This window comes from Crocodylus siamensis, chromosome 8, assembly GCF_052110815.1.
Source record: "Crocodylus siamensis isolate JL-2025a chromosome 8, ASM5211081v1, whole genome shotgun sequence".
Classification (NCBI taxonomy): Eukaryota; Metazoa; Chordata; order Crocodylia; family Crocodylidae; genus Crocodylus; species Crocodylus siamensis.
In genome coordinates, this window is record NC_143402.1 from 53,455,153 (window position 1) to 53,465,795 (window position 10,643).

Below are 10,643 nucleotides of genomic sequence, written 5' to 3' on the forward strand. Positions count from 1 at the left end.
TTTTTGAGACAATTATCCTGGCACATGTCTGCAAGGGGCCAGCAGGGGAGATTATGCTTGGGGGCAACCAACACGGGTTCATTAGAGGCAGGTCCTGTCAGACCAACTTGGGTCCCTTCTATGACCAGGTCACAAAATCCTTAGATGCAGGTGTAGCAGTGGACGTAGTCTTTCCGGACTTTAGGAAGGCCTTTGACACTGTCTCACACCCCATTCTTATTAAAAAACTAGGGGACTGTGGTGTTGACACCTACACAGTCAATTGGTTCACAAACTGGCTGGAGGGCCGCACCCAGAGAGTGGTGGTGGATGGGTCGTTTTCGACCTGGAGGGATGTGGGCAGTGGGGTTCTGCAGGGCTCGGTCCTCAGGCCTGCACTGTTCAACATCTTCATCGGCAACTTGGATGAGGGAGCAAAAAGCACCCTGTTCAAATTTGCAGATGACACTAAGGTGTGGGGAGAAGCGGGCATGCTAGAAGGAAGGAATAGGCTACAATTGGACCTAGACAGGTTCCAGGGGTGGGCGGACGAGAACAGGATGGGATTCAACACTGACAAGTGCAAGGTGATGCACCTGGGGAGGAACAACCGGCACCATACCTACAGGCTGGGGAACTCCCTTCTTGTCAGTGCAGAGGCAGAAAAGGATCTTGGAGTCATTATTGATGCTAAAATGAACATGGGCCAACAGTGTGGGGAAGCAGTCAGGAAGGCCAACCATACATTGTCATGCATCCACAAATGCATCTCAAGCAGGTCCAAGGAGGTGATCCTCCCCCTCTATGCAGCACTGGTCAGGCCGCAGCTGAAGTACTGCATCCAGTTCTGGGCACCGCACTTCAGGAGGGATGTAGACAGCATGGAGAGGGTCCAGAGGAGGGTAACTCACATGATCGGGGGCAGCAGGGCAGACCCTACGAGGAGAGGCTACGGGACCTGAACATGTTCAGCCTCCATAAGAGAAGGCTGAGGGGGATCTAGTGGCCTGTTACAAAGTAGTCAGAGGGGACCAGCAGGCATTGGGGGAGTCCCTGTTCCCCTGAGCACTACCAGGAGTGACTAGAAGTAACAGTCACAAGCTGGCAGAGGGTAGGTTCAGGTTAGACCTCAGGAGGTGCTACTTCACTGTCAGGGCGGCTAGGATCTGGAACCAACTTCCAAGCGAAGTGGTGCTGGCTCCTACCATGGGGGTCTTTAAGAGGAGGCTGGATGAACACCTTGCTGGGGTCGTTTAACCCCAGTACTCTTTCCTGCCATGGCAGGGAGTCAGACTTGATGACCTGCTCAGGTCCCTTCCAACCCTAAAAACTATGAAACTATGACTCAGGGATCTCCCATACTGTTCAGCCAGAGGGTTGGACCAAGGTGGTCAATGACCCTAAGGCCCACTGCATCAAGGTCCCCTCCCCTCTGGAGCTTTACAACAGGTACGAACCTCTTGCAGCCCCAGTAGAGCCTGCAGAGCTGCCAGCAGGCAATGGAGGCTCATCCTCAGCTACCGTCCCTGCCCTCCCTAAGGCCACTTGTAGAGTGGTCGTTGTGGAAGACTCCCTCCTGAGAGGGACTGAGGGTGCAATCTGCTGCCCTGACCCCTTAGCCATGGAGGTCTGCTGCTTCTCAGAAGACCTTATCTGGAATGTAGCCAAGAGTATCCCAAAACTCATCCGGCCCACCAACCACTACTCTATGCTTCTTATCCATGTGGGCACAAATGACACGGCTCGGAGCAAGACCATCTGGGTCATGAGACATTACAAGGCTTTTGGAGTGGGGCTTAAGGGGTTGGAGGCACAGGTGGTGTTTCCTCAATCCTTCTGGTTTTGGGCTATGGGCTGAGGAGTGAGAGGAGGATTGAGGTAGTCAACCATAGACTGTGGCGCTGGTGTTGTCATGAAGGCTTTGGCTTCCATGATCACAGTCTGTTCTTTGGTAAGAGAGGCAGTGGTCTTCTGGGAAGAGATGGCCTCCACCTCACTGCACTGGGGAGAAGGCTCTTCTCAGCTAGACTGGCTGACCTGCTTGACCAGGCTTTAAACTAAGCCTGCCGGGGGATGGGGGGACTGCCACTGCAAGCCCACTGGGCAACTTTTGCAAATCTAGCAGGCTAAGGCACTCAAGAGAACCCACTCCTACCTCAGCCCGGGAATGATCTGTAAGGAAGGCAAGCATGCCTGTACACCAATGCCAGGAGCTTGGGGAATAAACAGGAAGAACTGGTCCTCCTGCTAAACAAGAATGATTATCATATCCCAGGGATAATGGAGACCTGGTGGGACTCCACCTATGACTGGGTCACAGGTATGGATGGCTATACCTTGTACAGGAGAGATCATGCAGAAAAAAGGAGCAGGGCATAGCTCTCTACATCAAGAAAGCTATGCATCCCTGCAAGCTGACATTGGCACTCAGGGTGGATATTTGGAGACTCTCCGGGTTAAAATCTGTGGTGAACATGGCACAGGGGACACAATGGTGGGAGTCTACTACGGACCTTCTAATCAGGATCAAGAGCTCAACCAGGAATTCACCAGGGAACTGGCTGAGGCTGCACACTCCCAGTGCATGGTTGTCATGAGAGACTTCAGCTACCCAAACATCTCATGGGAAGAGCACTCAGCCACATCCGAATGGTTGCAAAGCTTCCTCCTGTGCATGGATGAGCTCTATCTGACTCAAGAAGTCTATGGACCAATGAGCTGATACTGGCAATGGGGGATGACTTAATCAGTGACCTGACAATCAAAGGGAAGCTGGGAGACAGCGATCATGAACTGATCACCTTTGCCATCTTCCATAAAGCTGGGAAGTCAGTCAGCAATGCTGAAGTCCTCAACTTCAGGAAAGCTGACTTTCACAAGCTCAGGAGGCTTGTTGGTGAGACCCTAAAGGACCATGACCTGAAGGGGAGGGGAGTTCAGGATGACCAGTTGCTCCTCAAGGGAGTGATCCTGGAAGCACAAGAAATGTCTATCCTGTCTTGAAGGAAAGGCAGCCATTCCTGAAGCAGCCAGTTGGTCTCTGTGATGCAGGTCTCATGTTGTCTTCCACGTCCACTCACTGGTAGGACAGATGAGAATACCACCTGTGTACCCCTTCCTGCCTTGAGTGGCTGCTGCTGCTGCTGCTGCCCCCACCCCCAAGGGGTGGTCTTCTGCTGCACAATGCTACCCCCCTCAGGGAGATGCCCACTGCACTGCACCACACCCCAGCTTCTGCACCCCGATCCGGTCTGTGGCACAGCCTGCCACCAAGCTGGGGTTGGGGGACAGCCTGGGGAGGGAGCCTGCGCTGCCTGTGGGCCCCTTCCCCACCATCACTGCCGGAGCCTAAAGGAACCTTGCCTGCCCCCGCTGCCTTGGCAGGCCACTCCCACCTTCACCTCCACTTCCACCAGAAGCACACCCTGAGTGGCTGAACTGGACAGCTCCTACCATCACTGCTGCTGCTGCTGCCCCCTCTCAGGAGAGAGGAAGATTCCTTGCTGCACCACCTGACACCACACCTGCACCGGATCACTTCCTAACTGACTGACTGCTCCTACCCTCCCCCACAGCTACCTCACTGCATCTGATCCTGATTCATCTTCCTGCCAACTGCTCTGCTGCTGAGTGACTGGCTGGAGGCCTTAGGGGCTTTTGGACAGATCTTCCACAAAGGCCCTCCACTACTCCAGCCTCAGCAGCCTTCCCTGTGTGTTTTTTGCCCTTGTGTGGTAAGTCCTGTGGTCCACTCCCCCTGACCTGGTGTTTGTTGTGTAGCTGTATAAGCCAGCTTGAGTTCCCCCAGCCCTTCTGTGTGTGGGGGGCGTTTTTTCCCTCCCCCCACATTCTCAAAGCATAGGCCTCCCGGATTTTTCCCTGTGGGGCTGTGGCTCAGTGAGCTTCATCCCCCTTCCTTCCTATCCCCCTTCTGCCCCACAACCCCAGCCTGTCCCCATTAGATTCACCAGCCCCATGAGATATTTTGTTTTTCTTTATTGTCTTCCCTGTCCTCATGTGAAACAATTGCAGGGCAGGAACATTCTGGGGAGACAGATGCCCCTACAGAGCTTCCTGCAGTCCCCACTTTGGGGGTGGATCCCAGCCAAGCCCCTAAGGGGATGCATGGCCCTGTAGCTTTCACCCTGGAGGCAGAATCCAATCAACCTCCTCCAGGGGTGGAGAAAGCTACAACCTCTGCTGCAGGGGCAGGTGGGACTGTGGTAGGGAGCCAACAGGGCCAGGGAATCTCCCCTGGCCAGGCCCCTGCTGGAGGGGTTCCCAAGCCTCTCTCCCATTATTGGGGACCAAGGGCAGTGGAAGGGCTCCTCTTCAACCTCCTCCACACCTGGGGGTGGGAAGGACAAAGGCCCTGCCCCCAAGCCTAGACCACTAGTGCCTGAGGGGATCAGGTGCACTACACCAGCCACCACATCCACTCAGCCTGTTCCTAGCCCTAGCCCTGGCCCCACCAATGTGGCTCCCCAGGAGGGAAAGAACCTCAGCTATGCACAGGCAGCTGCGGGGAGACCCAAAGCCAGGGGGCCTGGACCCTCCACCACCAGCCCTTCCAGCTCAGGCAGTGCAGGTCACTTTTTGGCACTCACCCGCAGGCATGGGATGATGTGCCAACTGCCCAAGTGGGAGAATCTGTACTTTGACACCTGGGTGCTGGCCCTGGCTCAGGTAGTTGGGGCCCCAAGATCATGGCAGCCTTCCGCTTTCATGGCAAGGGGGTCCCTTTCCTTGCCTTGGAGGCCGCTGCATAAAAGGCGGTGGAGAGGGGGCTCATAGTGGAAGGCGAATATGTCCCCCTTGAGCCTCTAGAAGAGCTGGGGACCAGGGTGGTCCTCAGCTCTATCCTTCCCTATATCCCAATTGGGCTCTGCTCCCCCAGCTCCAAACCCTGGGGAGAGTTATCTCCCTGGTGGTGGCCCTCTCACTGGGGTGCCAAGACCCTGGCCTCCGCCACGTGTGCTCTTTCCATTGCCAGGTCATGATCCAGCTGGAAGTGGGAGCACAACTGGAGGCTGAGTGGTGCCTGGCAGTTCTTTATCAGGGGGCCCTGCTGAGGATTTTCTATACACTGTGGGACCTGTGGTGCTTCTGGCACCGTGCCCCAGGGCACTTGCATCATGAGTGCCCTATAGTCCAGGCAGGGAGGGCATCTGCGGGTCCCACTGGAAAAAGGGGTGCCCCTACCACTGGTGCCCCATCCCCCTCCAGCCCCCCGGCACCCCAGCCACAACTACAAGCCCACCTGTAAGATCAAGGGACCCTGCCCCCCAACCAAGTCTGGTGGGGTCTCAGGGAGGGCACCAGCAACCAGGGGGAGAGAGGAAGCAGGGCCCCCACTACTCCTAGTTATGCCTCTGTTGTGGCTGCCCCACCCCCACAACCCTCACCTTCTCTTGCTGGAGACTGTCCACTTGAGGACCACCCCATGGCTGAGTGGGTGCAGGTCCCCTCCGGGCATAAAGACAAGAGGAAGGCCTGGGCATAGCTGGAGCCCTCTGACATGGGCTCCTTCCCAAAACCAACACATGGGGGGAGGGAGTGGCGCAACCTCCAGGGGCCTCCCCAGATGTGCCTGAAACCCCAACCCCAGGAAAGATCAAGCGGGTGATCCCCATGGAGGAGGTTTCAGGGCTGCTAGATAGTCCTGAACAAAAGCCCATGGAGGAAGCCCCTCATTCTGCTGACCAGGGCCTACATCCTGAAACCACAGGCATCAAGGCTGAGGCTGAGGCCTACCCAAAGGAAGGCCTGGCAGCAAAGCCATCTCCCACTGATGATATAGAGGCCCTGGGGCTCACCCTGGGGAGTCCTGAGGGAGGATGTCCCCTTTCCCAGGACCCTGAGGCAGACGCCAGAGCCACCCCGGTGCCTGGTGGGTCTCTTCCCTCCCCCTTCCAGGAAAACCTCACCTCCAGCCTGCCCTATGTTCCTGCACCAGAGGGGGTTGCAGAGGAGTCCCCTAATCAACGCGACGATGTCATCGGTGACCCTGCACAGACCCCCTGGGGCTCCAACTCTACCCCACAATCTTGTGAAGGAGTCCCACCCCCACCCTTATCCCCACCCCATCCCAGGGGGACTGCAGAGCTCTCCCAATCCCAACCAGAGTCGGGGGTCTTACCAGACCAGGGGATTAAGATGGTGTCTAAGGAGCTCTCTGAGCCCCAGGACCAGGAGAACAATGCCCAAGAACCAGCAGGCTCCATGGAGCTTGCAGACTTCTTGGTCCCAGCGGTCCCCAGGGATGAGCTACTTGCATTTCTTGACCGTGACTACACCCGCTGGCCTGCCAGCAAGATACAGCTAGCTTTGGATTGCTGGGGAGAATTTAACAGCATCTTCGCCACTGTGAGGGTGCTGGTGGGGGAAGGCAAGGGGCCAAAAAGCTGCAACGCCCAGATCTATAGGCGGTTCTGCAGTTTCATAGTTGCCCTCTATGCATATAGGAGGGCACCACGTGAACTGGTGGGCCCCACACCGGGCACTGAGATGCAAGAGCCCCCTGCTGAACTGTCTATTCCACTCCCCCCAGCCATGAGGTCATTGAAGATCGCTACCCTCAACGTTCACAGCTGCAGCAAGAGTCTCTGGAGTTGCCAGCTGCTCTCTTTCCTTCAGGAAGGAGGGTACCCCATGTCATTTTTGCAGGAGACCCTGATGACTCCAGGTGATGAGCCAAATTGGCAGCTGAAGTGGGGAGGCAGGGTGTTTTTTAGTCACCTCTCAGCCACCTCATCTGAAGTGGCCACCCTGTTCTGGAGGTTCTCCAGGACATTGAGGTGGTGCTGGGTTGCCTGCTGCACCTCCGGGTCCAGGTGCAGGGGCTGGTCCTGAACCTTCTGATTGTGTACGCCCCTGTGAGGGTCTCGGAGTTGGTGGATTTCTTCTGCCAGGCAGCCACATACATCATCACCCTCTACCCTCATGAGTGCCTGGTCCTTCGCGGTGACTTTAACGTCACCCTAGATGCATGAGACCAGTCAGGCAGGGAGCAGAACCAGGCCACCATGGGCATCCTCATGGAGATCCTTATGGACTACTTCCTGGTGGACATCTGGCATGCTTGTCACCCTCCTGACCCCCCTGCCTTCACCTATGTGAGGGTGGGGGAGGAGCAGGCATGCCACTCCTGGTTGGACTGGGTTTATATCGCCTTGCTGCATTTTCCCTGGGCCCACTGCTCTGGCATCCGGCCGACCCCTTTCAGCAATCACCACCTTGTCTGGGCCCAAGCCATGCTAGGGCCTGGGTGTCCGGGGTCAGCCTACTGGCATTTCAATACCAGTCTGCCAGAGGATGTGAGCTTCAGGGAGGCCTTCCAGGAGTTCTGGCTGGCCTGATGGGAGCAACGGGCAACTTTTCCCTTGGCTGGGAGATAGTGTGATGTGGGAGCAGTGCACATCCGACTTTTTTGCCCCAGCTACCCTCGGGCACACCCAGCAGAGGGAGGCAGTCCGGGAGCAGCTCAAGTGGAAAGTGCTGCAGTTGGAAAGGTGCCTGGCCACCGACCCAACCAACCTGTCCCTCTGTGGAGAGTGTCGGGAGAGGTGGGAAGAGCTTCATGCTGTGGATGTCCACTGTGCCCACAGTGCATTTGTCTGCTCGTGTGTCCAGCTCCTTTAGGAGATGGACCGCAGCTCCCACTTCTCTGCTATGCCGAGGAGGTGTGGGGCCAAGAATACATCACCTGCCTTCTGGCAGGTGACAGCAACTCCCTCATGGATCCAGGAGAGATGCGCCAGAGGGTGGTATCCCGTGGTACTCTTGCAGGAGACCCTGATGACTCCGGTCGATGAGACTACTTGGTGGCTGGAGTGGGGAGGCAGGGTTTTTTTAGTCACCTCTCAGCCACCTGTTGTGGGGTGGATGCCCTGTTCTCCCCAGGCCTACAGCTGGAGGTTCTCCAGGATGCTAAGGTGGTGCCAGGCCACCTTATGCACCCCTGGGTCTAAGTGCAGGGGCTTGTCCTGAACCTTCTGAATGTGTATGACCCTGCAAAGGACCCAGAATGGGCAGATTTTTTCCACCAGGCAGCCACTTACATTGGCACCTTCCACCCTCGCGAGTGTCTGGTCCTTGGCGGGGACTTTAACTTCACCCTAGATACACAAGACCAGTTGGGCTGGGAACAGAACCAAGCTGCCATGGGCATCCTTGAGGAGATCCTGGTGGACTACTCCCTGGTGGACATCTGGTGTGCTTGGCACCCTGCCAGCCTCCCTGCTTTCACCTACATAAGGGTGGGGGAGAAGCAGGCATGCCATTCCCAGTTGGACCAAATTTATATCTCTTTGCCACACATTGCCTGGCCCACTCCTCTGGCCTCCGGTAGACCCCTTTCAATGATCTTCACCTTGTGTGGGCCCAGTAGGTTGACCCCAGGGCCTGGGCATCTGGGGTCAACCTACTGGCATTTCTGTGCCAGTCTGCTGGAAGATGTGGGCTTCAGGGAGGCCTTCTGGAAGTTCTGGCTGGCCTGGCAGGAACAATGGGCAGTAGGACTGTGTGAAGCTTCAGTCCCTGATCTGATTTGGTGGAGATTTGGCCCAATTTGGTGGCTGACTCACTGAATCTGAATTCAGTTAGAGGATGCATTAATCTCTCCAAATTGAATCGGAACCCTCCAAATTGATCCGAGAAATTCAGAAAGATTTGGTGATTTGGACATAGACACAGTTCTACATGTTTTTTTTACATACCTCAAGGTACCAGTCAGCTTGTGAATCCTGCAATACTGGGGCACATGGAGTGTCCCACAGGAGTGCAGGGGGCTCCCCAGCGTGCTTGGTGGCAGCAGACCCAGAAGCGGGCCAGAAGCACTTCTGGTCCACTTCCAGGTCCACTGGAGCATCCCTCTGGCTTGGCAACTGGTGTATCCTGGGTGTGGGGGGGCACCCAGGGCCCCTCTGTGGCTGACCGCCAAGCCGGGAGGGGCAGGGGGCCCCCTGCATGCTCCCGAGTGGACCTGGAAGTGGACCAGAAGTACTTCTGGTCCACTTCTGTGTTCACTGCCAAGCACATGGGGGGTGGGGAGGGCAGCTCCTGTGGAACGCTCCATCCATCCCAGCACTGCAGCATTAACGAGCCATGCCTGGTGCCTCAAGGTATGTAGAAAAAACATTTAAAGCTGTGTCTATGTCCAATTGCTGATTCTCCGAATCAGCAGAGAATCTTCAGATTCCACCAAATCAAATCAGAGACCGTGAACTGAATCAATGAATCAAATCACTGTCCCCGATTCAAGCCAAATCTGAATCTGAAATCCAATAGGGCCTGTTTCACACACTGTAATGGGCAGCTTTCCCCTCAGCTCAGAGATGGTGGGATATGGGGAAGGTGCACATCTGGCTTTTTTGCCACAGCTACACTCAGGGGCACACATAGCAGAGGAAGGCAATTCAAGAGCAGCTCGAGTGGGAAGTGCTGGAGCTGGAGAGGTCCCTGTCCACCAACCCAACCAACCAGTCCCTGTACAGAGAGTGTCAGAAGAGGCTGGAACAGCTTTGTGCTCTAGATGACCACTGCACCTGCATTGCTTTTGTCCACTCGCACATCCAGCTCCTTCAGGAGATGGACCATGGCTCCCACTTCTATGCCCTGGAGAGGAGGCAGGGGGGCCAAGAAATACATTATCTGCCTTCTGGCAGGCAATGGCACCCCCCTCATGGATCCAAGTAAGATGCACGAGCATGCGCAAGCCTTCTATGAAGTGCTCTTCTCCCTGGATCTGACTAATGCCAAAGCCTGTCGGACCCTGTGGGAGGGAATCCTGCAGGTCAGCACAGGTGACTGGGACGAGCTGGAGGCTCTTCTCATTCTGGCTGAGTTTTTGGTTGCCCTCCACCTGATGCCTGGCAACAAGGCTCCAAGCATTAATGGGCTGACCGTGGAGTTCTTCCTTGCCCCGGACTTTGCAATGTCCTTGGGATGTCCTTGGCCCAGACTTTGCCGTGGTCTGGGCCAAATCTGAGGGAAGTGGGGAACTCCCCCTGTCATGCCGGAGGGCCGTGCTGACCCTACTGGCAAAGAAGGTGGATGCCCGTGACCTGAGGAACTGGCATCCTGTGTCCTTCCTCTGCATGGACTACAAGGTGGCAGTGAAGGCCATCTTGCTACACATTAGGGTAGCAGACCGGATCGGGGTGCAGAAGCCGGGGTGTAATGCTGGGGCATGGTGCAGTGCAGTAGGCATCTCCCTGAGGGGGGTAGCATTGTGCAGCAGAGGACCACCCCCCTTGTGGGGTGGGGACAGCAACAGCAGCAGCAGCCACTCAAGGCAGGAAGGGGTGTGGCCAACTTACTCCAAAAGCTCTGACACCAAGCCATCAGCTAATAGTAGACAGAGGCAGGAAAGGGCCTGGCCATCTTCTCCCCAGAAACTCCTGAAACCAAGCTTGCAGTAACCAGCCACAGCAGTTGCAGTCTGGGCTGCCTCCAGCCCCCAGTACAATCAAGCTCCTGGCCTTGGGAAGCAGCCCAGCTGGGCTGCCTCTCACCCCAGCACGATCTAACGGGGCCCCGAGATGCAGACCAGCTGTGCTGCCTGCTGCACGGTGCAATGTTGTGCTGGGGATGAGGAGTCAGCCCAACTGACCTGACTTCCCATCCCCAGCGAAACTCAAAAAGTCGTCAAAACAGCTTTTCTG